This window comes from Rhinopithecus bieti, unplaced genomic scaffold, assembly GCF_001698545.2.
Source record: "Rhinopithecus bieti isolate Rb0 unplaced genomic scaffold, ASM169854v2 scaffold_4101, whole genome shotgun sequence".
NCBI classification, from domain to species: domain Eukaryota; kingdom Metazoa; phylum Chordata; class Mammalia; order Primates; family Cercopithecidae; genus Rhinopithecus; species Rhinopithecus bieti.
In genome coordinates this window covers 1,826,594-1,843,321 of record NW_016804458.1, presented here as the reverse complement: position 1 = coordinate 1,843,321, position 16,728 = coordinate 1,826,594, and the positions used below count along the sequence as shown (strand labels likewise).

Below are 16,728 nucleotides of genomic sequence, written 5' to 3'. Positions count from 1 at the left end.
TTGGAAAGGGGGATTGGAGGATGTGAAGGCAGAGAGAAAATGCTCAAACACAGACAGGGAGTCAGGACCTGCTACATAATTTGCAGGGTCCAGTGCACAATTAAAATGCAGGCACTTGCTAAAAAATTTATTAAGAATTTCAAGAAGGTGACACCTGAGCATTAACCCAAGCAAGGGGTTAATGAAAATGAAATTGCTCTGTATGGGGTGTTTATAACTGATTGCATAAATAAGCATATAAATAAGTATTATTTATATTATTATATAATAATATATTAATATAAATATATATTTATGTTTTATATTTTATTATTATTTTATATAAAAATTTATATAAAAATCTAGGAATAAAAGGAAATCTAACAAAAGACCATATAAAAATCTAGATTTCTACTAAACTAAGCCCTTCAAACAATTAGAACTTTTTTTTTTGGATCTGATACTAAAACTAAGTCACAGAGTAGGCAATGGGTTCTTCTGGAGTCAAACAATAAAGCTGTGGCAAAACATGTCCCCTGTTGATAAATTACTGAATGTATTCACAGTGGTTCTCCATCCTCCCCTCCATCCTTGGTCCACTAATAAAAAAATGTGCTTTAAATAAGCTATATGTCTCCCCTTTTTTCCGAGGTATAAAAATTAATGGCATTAGTAAAAGACTCTACACAAATGTGTTGACACCAATTTTGGGGCACAGGCATTAGAAGTCAAGCAACCTTGATTAGATTTTGAGTGTACCACTTATTACGTATTAGTAACCTGGGCAAATGGCATAATCTTCCATTTTCTAATAAATTGCAATATTAATTCCTCTCCAGTTGTGTTTTGTTTTGTCTTGAGGATTAAAAGCATCTAGCAGTGGCTGGCACACAGTGACCATTCACCTGGTAATGTGCTCACTCCCTCCCCCAACCTTCTTACCTTCCTTCTATAAGGCCTACTGTAAACAGAATGTCATGGGGCTGTAATGTATTTCACTGAAAATTGTGGCGTACCAAGATACAGCCCGTGGAAGAGTAAACTAACCAGAGACAGAGTTCAAGAAATCCAGGATGAATAAGATCAAGACAGGTGTTGAGCTGATTAAGGATAAACGTTGACTTTATTTTCAACTTTGAATGTGCTAAATCCCATCATTGTGGGTTTCTTCTGATTCCCCTTAGTTTATTATAATCCCTCACTGAATGTACCGTGAGCAATCCTGGTATTTTATCTGATCCAGGCATTTGAAAAGCAGAGTCAAATGGTCAACTTAAAAAGAGGAGGAGAAGTAAACAAGGTGGAGAGAGAAGAGACCTAAGAGTTCTACCTGTTTTGTTTTGTTTTCCAGGAAATAGAACCCTGAACTTCTCTAAGTATTTCTGCATTGTTATACAGTAAACCCATTGGCAATTGTAAATGATAGATTGAACCTAAAGGAAGAAGAGAGATGTTATTTCTCTCACAGTCTATTATACTGGAATGCGGACAGAGAGCTGCTGCTGCAACATGGCCGAAGGACCCTGCCTGGTGCTATTTGCAGGACACCAAAAGCCCCTAATAAACTAAACGGACCTAAAATTCCCCATTACTAGTTTCACATTAAATAAGGCACTGATCCCCAAGGAGTCCCTAGGGCCTGTGCACCCAACAGAACACAGAATTTTGAGGGAATGAACATGGGATGTGGGAGTTCTGATGACAGAGAGCTTACTGGCTGAAAATGCAGAAAGAGGATGAAAGCTGCCCAAGACAAGTTAACACACTCCATGGCTTTGTCTGGCCTGGGCTTGGGGCTCTCATGGAGGTTACAGAGTGTTCAAGACAGCTCAGAACTGCCGTGTGGGGGAATTCTCAGTCAACCTCATCTTATGGCCATCCTTATAGTCAGGACTGCACAATCCTTCTCACTTTGTGCTTGCTCTGAGCCTACCACCCATCAAAATTCTGTTTATTTTAACCTTTACTAAGATAGGAGGGATTTGAGGTACACTGTTCTAATCCACAGCGGTTCGTTACAAAGAACAGGTTCCCATTCAGGCTAATTCTAGAAAAGAGGGTTTTAATGTCGGGATACAGAAATCTCACAGGAATCCAAGGATAGGGCTGCTTGGTACCATGGGCCACATGAGAAGAGGAACTGAGAAGATGTTCAGAACTCTGGCAGAAGCTGCTAGTGGTCTTCCAGTATTCATTCTTCTTTTCTTCTTCTTAGTAACAGAACCTGTGTGCTTTATGTGGGCACACGGCTGCCAGTTGCACACTACAGTCCCCAGCCTGCCTTGCAGCGAGGTATGACTATATGAGTAATGAGGTATAAATGGAAGTGAGATGTACAAATTTGGCATCATCTTCTTAAAGACAAAGCCACTTGTCCTGGATTTTCTCCTTGCAGTAAGACAGAATGCAGATGCAGTGTTGACTCAGGCTCAGTCAAGCAAAGGAGGACACCACCACTGGGGATGCGAGAGTAACAAGACAGGAGAGAAGGCTCTCTCAATACCCACACAGCAGAGCCACCATTCCAGCCTGGATTATTCACCACCAGGCTGTTACAAAAGAAAGAAATAACTGCTATTTTCTTTGATTCACTGTATTTTGGGGTCACTATTACAGCAGCTTGGCTTACATTTTGCCTAACACAAGAATTAAGGGCTAGCTTATAGATGGCGCTTCCCTTGAGTCAGTGCCCACCCCAGTCCACTCTGCTATAACTGGGTGGAAGGGCCACCGTAGTAAAAACGGCAGTTTAGGTAATGCTTCTGGCACATGTCTATAGATCATATCATGAGGCCAGTTCACTGAAGAAGCATTTGAACTCAGAACCTGTCAGGTTCCTGAAAATCCTCTACCAGGAGTATATGAGCTCTGGAAGCATCATATTCTAAAATCCTCAGTGATTATGTTTTCTCAGTGCAAGTCATCAATTCTCCGGCATCCAGTGCTCAGATCATGCCTAATTACAGCATTGGCGAGTTTTATATACACCTATACTTCTGGTTCTCAGACTCTGGCATACATCAGAATCAACCAACCCCCAGCCCTAGAATTTTTCACTCAGTAGTTCTAGAATGGGACCGGAGAATTTACATTTCTGCTAAGTTCCCAGGTCACACTGATGCCACTGGTCTGGGGACCACACTGTAAGACCCACTTACACATTGCATGTACTACTGCTCCATGCGATGTAGGGAATGCACACAGCTGCCACTGGCATAGTATACAATATCTTAAAGCCACATGCTAATAGAAACACCAGACATTCTACTATTTTAGAATATTCAAAATACAAGGATGCATCTCCAGTCTGTGACTTGGTAAGTAAACAAAAACGTAATTTATTTAACAAATATTGTAAGTACTTATTCTCTGTCAGGCACTGGAAGCCAGCTGTGATGAAATACACAAAAATATCAGACACTATTCAGCTTAAATTCAAAAGGGAAAAGCTATCATGTATTGATTTCCATTAGGTCTTAAGGCTTTAATTCTCTCAAGTTCCTGTTCCCACAATGACAATAAAATATAGATGGCATTATTTCTGTTTCCCAGATGAGAATGTGGAGCCTCATACAATTAGGTAACTTTCACAGCCTCAGATGGCTGTGGCTTGGAAACCCATGCACTTTCCATAGCACCACAATGAAATATATCTGCCTGACTCTACAAAGGGGCTCTTAAATGAAATTCCCTACATTTTGTCAGCAAAAAATTTCTTTTTTTTACTACCATAACCCAGAAACATCCCTGAAAAGTTGAGGACCTTCAAGTGTAAGGTCTCAAGCGCTGTGACGGGAGGATCATAGATTTCAAGAAGGGAACAGTTTATAACTCTTGCCAACAACCCACTTTCTAAACTATCTGGCCAGGTAAGTCACTGCTAGGTTGCAATAAACTTTTGGGGTTCATAAGAAGTTTACTTTGAATATCAACTTTACATTAAACTAGCAAGTCCCTGGTTAAAACTGGAGATTCCTCCTTCAATGATTTATTCAACATGTATTTCTTGAAACTCTTATGTTCCAGGCACTGTGCTGGAAACTGTGGAGAATTCACAGGTAAAATAATACTTCATCTCTTTTCTTAAGGAGTTCACAGTTTGAATATAGACTGTCTTAGTTGTTCTCCAGGTACCATGCTTGAGTCCTTCTTAGGGATATTTGCTTATGTTTTGAATACTTCATGGTTTGAATTTTTAATCTTTATTCATAACCCCAATTCATACATCAACTCATTCTGTTTTCTTTTTAGTGGGGCTATTAATATATAAGAGTTGGATATTTGGCAAGATAGTATAATGATTTATTTTTAAAAGAGAAATGACAATGATCATTCAAAACCTTGTTAAAATACTAAAAAGAGGAAGTAAACCCCGGGGCAATGGGAGAAAGGAAAAAATCCTTGGAAGGTAAAGAATGTATGATCCATAAAGAAAGACAGGAAGCTGCCCTCAAGAGGAGAGAGAGAAAGAAAGAATCTTAGAAAAGGAAGAAGAGGTCTTTGGTGTTGAGTTCAAAAAGCAACTGGGGTGGGCAGAAACAAAGACCAAAATGTTCAGTATAACTCTTGTTTTAAAGAGCTTTCACACCATTTGTTGTTAAATTGCATGTTTAGACCTCACTCAGTGTGGTTGGTCATGTGGATTTTCAACTTCAGGACAAGTATACTCCAATTATTTTAATTTTAAAGAAAACAAGGATTAAAGTTCATCAGCTCACAGGTTTGGATAACCTTTAATAGGTGACCATATGTGTGATTAAATTTGGAGGCTGGAAATCAGACTCAAGCTTCCGTGGAGGACTTAGGTTTTGCTTCAGAAGCCCCTCAACAAGGATTTCCTGTCACTACTCTACCTAAGATAGGAGGTTGGTTGCGGGGAGGGCAGATAGTGAGCTACTGGCGACAATCAAGTCTTGGTTTATTTCTTTAAAATTGTCTGTGCATAGGTGCTACCGTGAACACACATTGTTTCATTTCCACATAATCTGGACTCCCTAAGCTCAATTAACTGCTGTCTCCAAATTTTCCTTGGCATTTTCAAATCTCAAAGAGCAAAGTTGTTTTATAAGTTTCTTCTCTCTAAATGTAAGCAGACTGAGGTAGCTCTTGAATACAACAGTCCTATCCTGAAGGCTCATTCCTGTGCACAGCACAGGCCTCTTAATAATATCTATACTGTACTGTCTTCCCAACTGCAGTGGGCTTTTCAAATACTGTGGTGTGTGCAAATTACCTGGGAAGCTTGTTCACATGAGGATCCCAGGTCCCTTCTCAGATACCTTAATTCAATAGGGTTGGGGTAAAGTCCAGGAATCTGCACGTTAATGGAGCTAAGCAGGTAAATCTGATATAGACAGTTCACGTCAATATATTGAGAAACTCTATAATTGCATATTAGGGTTGGAGACAAATGTGCAGGTGCAGCAACTTCATGGATTCACCTAAGTTCACTGAGTGCATACTATGTAGCCATCACTGTGCTAGACACAGGGGATACCAAGGTGGCAAAAGCTAGTGCTCATAAAATTAAAGTCTCAGCAAACAATCACATGAATGTAAAATTATTATTTGTGACAAATGGCACAAGGGAGAGTTATACAATGACAGGAAAATCTGTGGTAAAGGCATTTTTTTTTCTTAGAAGTCAAGGAAGTCTCCCCTAAAGACTCCAGAGGTGTTATCTTGCCAAGAGGGGAAAGATAAACATTCCAGACACAGGAAATAGCACGTGCAAAGGTCTTGCGGCCATGGGGAGTTTGCAGAGTCAGAGAAGCGACCTAGTGTCCTCAATAATGTGTAGTCCAATGCTGGTCAACTCTAATACAAGCTTTCAAGTGTCACTGTGATATTCTATCCTTCTGGAAGGCTAGTGAAATGGAAGGACTAGTGATCTGCTGAAAGTAGCTATTAATTTACAGCTAAATGGGAACTGCACTAAGCCCTACTGTCAGTTAACATGTTGAAACTGGCACCCAGCTGGCGTGCTGGGGCCGAGTAACCACACCCCGCCCAGCTGCAACTTGTCCTAAGAATGGACAATAGCTGTCTAAATCCCATAAGCCCCCAAAGAGGCTGGCAGAGATTGCAGCCATGATTGCAACAGGAAGTAGAGAAGGGTGATGGGTGGGCAGAATATTAGCAGAGCCAGCCCTTGCCAACTGGGCAAGGTCACAGACTGTGCCATGGCACTGCATGCATCTGTTTCAGTGCACTCTTTTAAAGATTTTCTCCAGCTCTATGCCCCTGTCATTTCCACAGCCATGTCTCCTAACCCCAGTGGCCTGAACTCTTCTAATGGTTTGCTCTTCAAATGGCTTGTCTTTCTTACCACAAAAGAAAGAGATTTGATCTTCTCATTGGAGAATAAAATATGAGACAATGGGCCCCCTCCCAAGATTCATTTTGAAAAGGCTTTGACAACACTAACACAAAAGAGCACATCAATATGTGTCAAGTTGCTCTGCATCACTGTAGCGGAGGCAGTGACAGAACCTCCAATTTTTAACAGGGGACAAGCACCCTGAGTAAAGACTGTATTTCCTTCCGAGCATCCCATATGGCTAAGTGTTGTCCTGAGGCCAAGTTCTGACCAATGAGATTGCAGCAGAAATGTAGGACATCTAGGACGGATATTTCCATGAAGGGTGGTTGGCACTTCTGTTTTTCCCCTCCTCCACCCTGGATGTGATGACTGGTGTCCATGGATGCAAGGACCATGTAGAAGGGATATAAAAAGATGAGCTGGAAGGGGCCTGACTCCCTGAGGACTTACTGGAATAAAGCCATCATCCCAGTCCTGGGCTATCTACCTCTGGACTTGTAAGTCAGAGGGAAGTAGAATCCCATGATGTTGAAGTTGCTGTTATTTTGGGTTTCTGTTACAGTCAAACCTAACCCTAACTGATAAAGCTATCATGGGGATTTTTTTTTTTCTCTTTGTCTTTTTTGATGGATGATCACAGTGAAGTTTTTTCTTAGAGTCCCTCAAATGTAGGCAATGATATTCTCCATCTTCATGTGTGGCTGCTTCTTCAGTTTAACCCAAGCAGAATCACGAGACGGAAGACGAACGTGGACTGGAAGAATGAGGCCTCAGTCAGAGACCAGCCCTGCCCCAAGCTCACCAGCCATTTGTCCATTCTGAGTTTCCACTTTCTCATATGAAAAATCGCCTCTGAATTCTCATACAAATCTGATCGTTTCTAAGACTTGGCACACTCAGTTTCACCCAACCCCTGTGCCAATCTGCCAATGAAGGGAAATTATTATTAGGATGAAGAGTTTGTATCTCACCAACAGGTTATGTTTCAAAAATCCGTATATTACCTGTTTGGAACTTGCAACACATTTTTCTATAGGTCGATAACATACAGGAAGTTTAGCTTTGCAAGCACACTCCCAAAAGATATTTAATTAACTCACAGTTAAATTATAGTGCTGGGAGGTTCACAGAACAACAACAACAAAAAATTGTACAAGGTGACATTGAGGAGTAAAGTGCTCAGTTTCAAACTGGAGGAAGGGATAGAAGCATCTTTTCTTCCACCCATGGCAGAAAAAGAAGCTGTGTTTGGTGCTGAGAACAATACCTGTGTTCTGTGTCCTGGAGACGAGAATAATCATTTCCAAGTAACTGCACTTTTTTTCCCATAAGGGGTAGGAAGAGTAGGCCCTTGTGAGGACTGAGGGGAAGGGCATGGCAGGCAGAGGGAAGCCCTGTGTTTTGGAGGTGAGAACATTGTTGTTACCTCCAAGTAACAACACTTCTGTTTCACATCTAGATGTGTATGAAAGCTAAGAAAATGGGAGTCTTGATATGTTTCAAATATCCTATGAGACCACTGCCTTGTTTCCTTGAGTCTAATTCTAATTTCATTTGTAATATTGTCCTGTAGGTGAAAGGCCATTTACTGAGCATGTCCAAGTTTCCTTAAGCAAACATTATGCAGAAGTCATGGGAGAAGCAAAGGGAGGAAGATTGCTGTCTTTTAGGACAATGTTGTTTTACAGTTACACTTGATTTTTCCCACTGGCCATCGCGGCACAGAGCCGAGCATCACCCACTTCAACCCAGGAGGGCAGCAGTGGAGAAACAGTGAGGAGGGAACCTGATTTCCTACACTAGAGGAACTTGTATCTTTCCTTCCTACCCCTTATGAATGGGGGAGTGATGGCCATGAAGTCACAGTTCCCTGATGAACTTGGATCTGCTTCACTCCAGTTCTTCTTTTAGAAAGGCCCATCTATGAATAAAGAAAATTTGGCTCATACACACCATGGAATACTATGCAGCCATAAAAAAGGAATGAGTTCATGTCCTTTGCAGTGATAAGGATAAAGTTGGAAACCATCATTTTCAGCAAACTAACACAGGAACAGAAAACCAAACACCGCATGTTCTCACTCATAAGTAGAAGTTGAACAACGAGAACACATGGACACAGGGAGGGGAACATCACACACACTGGGGTCTGTCCAGGGGAGGGGGGCAAGGGGAGGGATAGAATTAGGAAAAATGCCTAATGAAGATGATGGGTTGATGGGTGCAGCAAACCACCATGGCACATGTATACCTACGTAACAAACCTACATGTTCTGCATATGTATCCCGGAACCTAAGTATAATTAAAAAAAGAAGGAAAAAAAAAAAAAGAAAGCTCAGTCTAGAGAGTGTATACTCAGGGCAACCTGATCTATGCTCCCAGGTAAAAATTTAAAAAAGAAAAGAAAGGAAAGAAAAAACAAAGGGCAGTCTTGACCCTGCACTTATAAGTCTTATCTTTTCCCTGTTAAAAAAAAAAACTAGGCCTGGTGCAGTGGTGCACACCTACAATCCTGCCACTTTGGGAGGCTGAGGTGTAAGGATCACTTGAGCCCAGGAATTTGAGACCAGCCTGGGGAAAATAGTGAGACCTCATCTCCACAAAAAATAAAAATATTGGCCGGGTGTGGTGGCGTGTGCCTGTGGTCCCAGCTACTGTAGGGGCTGAGCTGGGAGAATCACTTGAGCCCAGGAGGTTGAGGCTGCAGTGAGCCATGATCACACTACTATACTCCAGCCTACGCAATAAAGAGCCTGTCTCAAAAACAACAAAACAACAGCAAAAACAAACTCTCTTTGTCCCAATCAAAGGACTTCCCTCATTCTATCCTAATGAAATGTATCCTGTGTTTCTGTGCATTTGCACATGCTTCCCCTCTGCCCATGCCTTTCCTCTCACTTCCTCACACGGGCTAACTCTTCCTTGTCCAAATGTCCCCGTCTTTCGGAAGTCATCCCAACTCTCAGGAGGCGATAAGTCCTGTGTGCTCTCCTAGCACCCTGGGCAAATCTCAGGCTGTCCCCACATGAGAGAATGAACTGCTTGACCGTCTTGACTCTCCAGTGACCAGCATCAATATTCAATGAATTAGCAAACAAACGTTCCTTCCTGTCTGGTATTATCTCAGGCACCGTCAATATTTCTGTATGGGATTCACCTCTTGCACAAAGGGTATCTCTTCTCTAAATTCCCATTGTATCTCTTGTTTGTGGTATTCGTTGTGAAACACAATCATTTAGCACCTTGCACTGTTGTTCACTCATTTCTCCATATTTTGCTCCCCAACCACAGTTTGCTGCTAAAATGTCCAGACCATATCTCAGATGTCACGTCCTTTGTTATTCCCGCAGTTTCTAATATAATACCATACACACAGCAGGCAATTGATGAACGATTGATGGATGAGTGCATGAATCCAAAAAATGCTTCTTAAAATTGTGACCTCCATGAAGATTTACATGATCTTGGAGAGATTTTTAACATAAAAAATAAACCAGCCTTTACATGACAGCACCCATTTGGTGCCATAAGCTATGCTTATACTTTCTATGGGTATACATGTTCCTCCTGAAGTGGCAGTTATATCTAGTGGGTCTGAGCCTGGTCTCTGGAGCTAGACTGCCTGTGTTTGAAGGTGGCCTCCCTTCTTGCTAGCTTTAGTCTATAAAAGACTTGACTGCTTCATTTGTAAAATGAAGACGATACTAACAGCACCTACCTCATTAAGTTGTAAGAAAGGTAATATAAAGCAGAAAACAGGGGAGGAGGGAAGGTAATCCACATCAAATACTTGGCGTAGTGTCTGGCTTCCAGTGGGTGTCTGATAAATGCAGTTATTGGTGTGGCTTCTAAGATGATGACAGAAGGTTTAAATGGAACAAGAACTCTTAGAGAAGCCAGGGCTCAATCATACTGGTCTTTTCATTATTCCACTTATTTATATGGGCAGTGTCCTCGGTGGTATCACTGTAAGGAAAGGTATAGTAATGACTTTTAGAACCAAGAAGTTAAGTTCCCCGGTGGGAAGTGTTATGCTACGTAGCTGGACAGGAGGCCCATCAGGTATGCAGGATGCATTTCAGTAACATCTTAGTAAAAGGAGTGTGCCTTCTGCTGGGATGATTGTGTGCAATGTCTTGTGCATGATAGATATGAAAGACTGAATGTTATCATTTATTCATCAAAAAACATGCTGTTAGCTAGCCAGAATACAGATAGTGCAAACAGTCAGTTTGCCTAAAGGATTTGCTCCTTCAGATCATAAAACCTCTTCATTACTCAGTACAGAGATGAGTATAAATTAAGTTGTAAGCTAGTTTATGCAAATTATTTTACATTTTTCTGCTTCTCAGTCCTCCCAAAAGTAAAATAAATGCAAAAGGGTCTTTTTCATTTCTTCCCTTTGTTTTGATCCCACAAACTAAACACAATATTTCTAGAAAGATGTGGAAAGGTACAGCGCCCCAGAAAGAAGAAAAGTTGGTATATTTGATGGGGTATAAAAGGTTCTTTATTCTGTGTGTTTGTTTGCCTACCTGCCAGCCTGCTTATCTGAAAGTGCCTGTCTGCCTTGCACCAGGCAACAGCTAGGCAGCCATTTAATCCTGCATGACTCCCTCCTCTGTATCTTGACCACATTGCAGGGAGGAACCTACACCCAGGCAGTCCAGGCTTAGGTTTCTCAGCAACATGTGACCTGGCTGGAAAATGTGAACTGTGCCAATCCGATTCCCTTTGCCTGGAATCCAGACTAGAAGCAAGGTAAGCTTTGCCAGTTAGCCATGGGAACTGCAGTTGCAGGATCATGAGAAAGGCAGGACCATAAGAACCTCTGCCAATTGACCTGCATGGAAGACAAAGTTGGGCACTGGGGGAGCTGAAGAAGCAGAGAAAGATGGGGTTGGTTAGAAGGAAGCAGCAGCATTTAGAGTTCCGTTGAATCATTTCAGTGGGTAAATGTTAGAAAGGCCAGAACGAAGCTCTCTGGACCCTGGCCCAGCACCATCCCAGGACAGTCCTTGTGAGGACAGCATTTATAGTACCTTGCCCTGGAGATCCAGGATGGATGGCCCCTGCCCTTACTGCTTCATAGGTATCCGTTTCACTTGTGTTAGATTTTGAGGGAGGGGGTATCTCTGTTTTTTGCAAGTACAAGAGATTTTTCTAAAACACTTATCTGGCATCAGTGTTAGAGAGGCGTTGGGTCAAAAAAGCCATAAAGTCATAGCTTTGTGATAACAGTAGTTGGCAAGATGATAATGTCCAGATCATACACAAACATTAGCTCCACTGAACTCTGATCTCCTCAGAACCAGTGTACCTGCTTTAAAGAGGACATGAGCAAATGAGAAATCATGCAGATGAGGGCAACAAGTACATTGAGAGGGTTGGAAAGTTTCTCACACAAGTACTGAAGAAATAGGAGATTTTTTACTCAGAAAAGTAAAAATTAAGGAGACAAAGGATGTTTCTAATATATGTAGAGCTGCCACGTGGAAGATACACCAGGGCTGCATTTTGTTCCTCTAAAGGCAAGAACTAGGATTTGACAGAAGTTATAAGGAGCTAGGATTTAGCCCAGAGTTTCCCAATAGTGGAAAGAGAGCTACAAGATAGGGAGTATACAGTCTCTGGAGGTGTTCAACGAGAGGCCAACTGACCAGCTACCTTATTCCAGGAGAGGGGAGTTTGTACTAGAGGATATCTGATAATATCTTCAGTGTTAATACACAATGAATTTACCTACAATGACTACATACTACCTCTAGGCTCTCAACAAAAGCTGCTGAAAGAAGCTGAAGATCAAGCAAACCATAAAATAGACATTCCTCTTTATCTCTAGAAGACTCCAAGTGGTCCAGCAAGAGAGGAGTCATGAAATACCTCAGATCCTCTCTCATCTACATTTGTCTCTGGGGCTGTTGAGACCATGCCTCTGCCAGGGGAATGATGTCGTGGGACTTCCTCTTACTGAGATTAGCCTCTGAGAAAGGTGTCTGCTCATTGCCTTTTAAGCAGATGGAAAATTCTGGAAAGGAACTTCATTTTTTGAAACTTACAGGAAGTGCTGGTTGGTGCCAAATTTCCAAGGGAAAAAACCAAATTCAACAAATTTAACCCCCGCTGGGGGAGTACAAAAAAGCAGGCAAGCTAAGTCTGAAAGCTCTAACAATGGTTTAGCACCAATTATCCATGGGCCTTCAGGCCTACCACCTACCAATCATGCAAGTAAGTTTAGATTATTACAAAGACCACACACCTCTGCGGTCCTGCTAGAACAAACCAAACAAAAATCATTCTCTTTGTGTCTTCTTTTCTGTGACTGCCTTGGTTAACTCAACTATCCACATTTAATAATTTGGCAAAGGACATGGCAGGTGGAGAGAAATCCCAGTATTCTCACTATATCAGGGATGCTTTCTGGACTTCCTCTTAGGAAACAGGAAACAGCATAGCAGAAAACAACTTCTGGGAGTCTGCTAGTCAAGGCCTGGGAACCAAGGTGATGAGCGGGTAACCTACCACTCCCACCGATGACAGGAATGGTCCGCTTACCAACATCCCCAGCAAAAAAAAAAAAAAAAAAAAAAAAAAGGTGCTTTTTTGATATTTCCATACTACATCCTCACACAAGACAAGGATTTGGTTCCAGAGCCAGTAAAATAGGAAAGTGCCAGAACAGAATGCCTTCAAATTAAAAAAGCGAAGGGATAGGATCTAAACTGAAGCAGTGCTAAATTATTGTTAGAAACCAGAACCATTTTGGAGAATGATTTGGTTTTCTGTCAAACAGGCCAGGACCATTGTGGAGCACAGAATGAAGCCCCGGAAAAGTCCATCATCCTTCTGTGATGGATGGGTAAGGCACTCAGCCCAGCCCCATGTTAGGTGTAACCCAGGCATCTACGCATGTCCTGGCCAAGGTGGCAAGTCCCACAGCATTTCCCAGTGCTTGCCCTCTCCCAGCCCTCTTTGTCTTCCATTGCAGAGCTGCGCATTCCACTGCAAACAGAGCCTGTCATTGAGCCATTTTTCTCTGCACTGAACATAGTTTCTGCTGCCAGGATGAGTCACCATGCAACACATACCCTCATCCCCTCCACGCTGTACTTAAAATACTCTAGGGCTGGCCGAACAGAACCCCACTGTGAGTGAGCACGTGTGTGAAGGTGGGATTGGCAGCTCAGCCCTGCGGAGCCCTCTGCAGAGCAGTCTGCACTGTGTTTGGCAGAGAGATTCAGAGAGCCAATATTTGGGGAGGGGCAAAGTGGGGAAGGTCTGTTTTTCAAATCTGGTTCGACTTCATGCAGCCTGCCAAGTTGTACCCTCTCTTTTGCAGGAACCCTCACTTTAGCTTCTCTGATCTTGAACAGAAGGATCTTACTGCTAGGGGTTGATTTGTCCTGCCTCTTCTCCCAGCCCAGCTTCTGACTGGCCACCTTGCTACAAAGAGGACTGCCTTGTCCTGCTTTTACCTGCCAGGCTGTCTGCCTCCAGTGTGGATTTTTATTCAATCGTAACAGCATCTAGTCATTTTCTGAGTTAGAACTTGTTATCCTCATTGGGACTGAGGTCTCTCACCACTCTCCTGCCATTCCTGCTCCCTGCTTCCCCTCATTCACCCACACACAGAGCACTAACCTTGGGCAGAACCAATCACAGGACTCCAGAACCATCCCTCTTCCCCAGCCTGCACTGAAAAAAGGGATTAGAAATTGTTCTCTTCCTCCTGAGCCTTTAAACTGAACTGAATACTTTCTCCTTTCTGCAGAGAAGCACTGGATTTCCATAGGCATTGACTGAAAAGTTGTCTTAGTTCCCCATGGTCCACACCCTCTTCCACGCCCAGCCACACACTCCACCTGCCGGGGTACCCCTCCCTTTGGAGAACCACACATGTTCCGCTTTCAACCTGCTGCTACAGCACCCTTCACAGAAGGGGCCTTGGAACAAAAGCCCAGCTCAGCACAGCCCAAAGGGACACAACGTGCTTGAGTTATTCATTACTTGAGTTGGAGGAGGTCACAGAACAGGAAGCGCACTGGAAAGCAAGGGGAAAGGTGGCAGAGAGGGTGGGGAATGCATCAGGGTGACCTTCTAGGGCCTGATGGGAACTCAGAGTCCTGGTAGGGGGTGGGTATCATAGTGGGAAGGTGACAAAGTCATAGCAACAGCCCCAAGGTTAGCCAAGGTCAAATGGAAACAGCTGATTATAATTAAGCTAGCTACTTAGTAGCTCTTGCTATGCACCAGGCACTGTGCGTAACACTTTCCCATATCTCTCCTTTTATCCTTGCAATAATGTATCACTTCAATTTTATGACTGAGGAAACAGCCCTGGAGAGAACAAGTGACTTGCCCAAGGTCACCCAGCTAGCATGCGTGTTCTGAAGCTGGGAATGTGAATGTAGGTCTTTACCAGCTTGGTCCGTGTGGTGAAGTGGTTAGATGGGTGGTACAATTCCAGATGGTCTAGAATGGCTGGGCAAGTGGAGTCTGAGATGAGCTACTGAGATAAATCTGGTTCCTATAGGACTGAGATCATGTTCTCCAGCAGCAATCCCAGGTCTGGGTGGAAACCCGCAGGTTTTCAGGAAGCCTGGAGGAGGCTGGCTTAGGATGAGTTGCTGCATTGGCTACACAGATGTGACCCTCAGGACTTTATCAGAACCTGTGAAGACTTTCCATGCAGGGAAGAGGGGATGAGTAGAGCTAGGGACCTAAAAGTTGAGAGGGGAAGATATTCCCTAGAGGAAGACAGTAAATCAAAGACTAGAGATCAAGCATCAGTCTACCGGGTGTTTGCTACACTTCTGAAGAGCTAAGGTAGGACACTTTTTTAGGAAAAAAGAAAATCTGTCACTGGAGACTCTCTTTACATATTTTGTCTTACCATATGCTTCTTCTGGAAGGGGGGTTGGGAATCAAGGGTGAGGTAAAGGAACGGAATGGGCACAAGTAAGGGCAGCACGGCCTCCTCGAACCGCCTCATCCCTTCCCATGCTACCCTTCCCCAACTCATCTCTTTTGGCTGATTCTGTTCACAGGTGTTCCTTCCTCTTACAGTAATGCGCACTCAACAACACATACTCTTCCCAGCAACCTGTCCTTCTGGAAACTCCTTGATAAGGTAACTTCTGCCTGAAGGGGACCAGGGGCCTCATATCCGCAGGTGCAGCCTCTTCCTGCAGCTCTCATACTACCAAGCTGGGGTTTTTCCAACATAAATATGACGGGCTAAACAAGAGGTGGCTTCCTCTCTCAATAAGCTGTTCTCTCTCTCGGTTGCCCTTGACAGAGCCCTGCAGCCTCCCCCACTGGGGCTTGGTGGATAGGTGGTCGCTTCCCCCTCGAATTTCAGGAAGGTTCAGGTTTGCACAGGTCCTACAGGCAAGCCTGGAAGATTAGAAAAATGTTCATTCTTAATCAGTTCGGGCTTGTCTTTATGCCAGCGAGGTTGACCTTGGGGACAGAAGGGTGGCCAGGACAAGGACAAGCATCCTGGTACTGGGGAATTCTCTGATATGGGGCTGGGACATCAAGATGGGCCATGATGGCCCCTGGGGATGGGGCTTCTCTACAGGGGAAGTAAAAGCAGCCCGGCGCTTTCTGCTGTGTCACTGCCCTCGTAGGGATGTAGAAAACTGCTCGGGGGCTCATAACGGGGATGAAACCAAGAGTTTGGCTTTCCAGCAACAAGCGGATAAAGGGCGGGAAGGGGTACTCTATGCCCCAGGTCTGCAACGTCTTGCCCTATGCGCTAGGTTTTCCCAAAAGTCCTTTGGCTCCAAGAATTTTACAGCAGAACAAAGGGATTGATACCCCCACGGGGGCATACAAGCATGCCAACGAGAATACCCGCCGCCGACCTGGCACCAAAGAAAGTCCTCGGTGGCTGGGTCACGTGCAGATATTGTTGCCTGGGGTCTAGACTGGCGTGAGTCGCAACCGGTTGCCACGGGACAACTCACTGCGGGCTACTCCTCCCGAGCCCTAGCTCCGGGCTACCGCCCTGGGTGGGTTTGGCAATTGTCCTGCTCGAGGTGGTTCAGGCCGCCCACAAGGGGCACAGCCGGGCAGTCAGGAACCGGGGCTGCCGGCTGGGCTGGCCTGCAAGGAGAGGGAAGGGCCGGAACTGCAACCGCAGTGGCGGGGAGTGCGAGGGGGCGGCAGGTGCAGGAGTTGGAGGCGGGGCGGAGCTGGGCAGAGTCCTAGCCGGTCCGGCGTCCCGGAGTGACCTTCCCCCAACCCGCCAGGGCCCAGGAGGGGTGGACCCACAGGCCAGGGAGGCCGAAAGCGCGGGCGGGCAGGCGTGGGGGCTGGGCCATGACTGCCGGGCCGGGGTCCTTGGGGCTCCGGGCGACCCAGGTGCGGAACACCCCAATACAGAAGAGGCGGTTCGCGCCCAGCCGGGAGGTGGGAGGGG

The 16,728-nt window shown here is 44.3% G+C and overlaps 1 long non-coding RNA gene across 1 annotated transcript; it reads left to right on the top strand.

Moving 5' to 3' along the window:
* The first annotated feature begins 14,680 nt into the window (after positions 1-14,680).
* LOC108527282 (uncharacterized) lies at positions 14,681-15,539 on the top strand. Its single transcript, XR_001884773.1, has 2 exons — positions 14,681-15,128; positions 15,350-15,539. It is a non-coding gene; the product is annotated as an uncharacterized LOC108527282 (long non-coding RNA).
* The last annotated feature ends 1,189 nt before the right edge of the window (positions 15,540-16,728 follow it).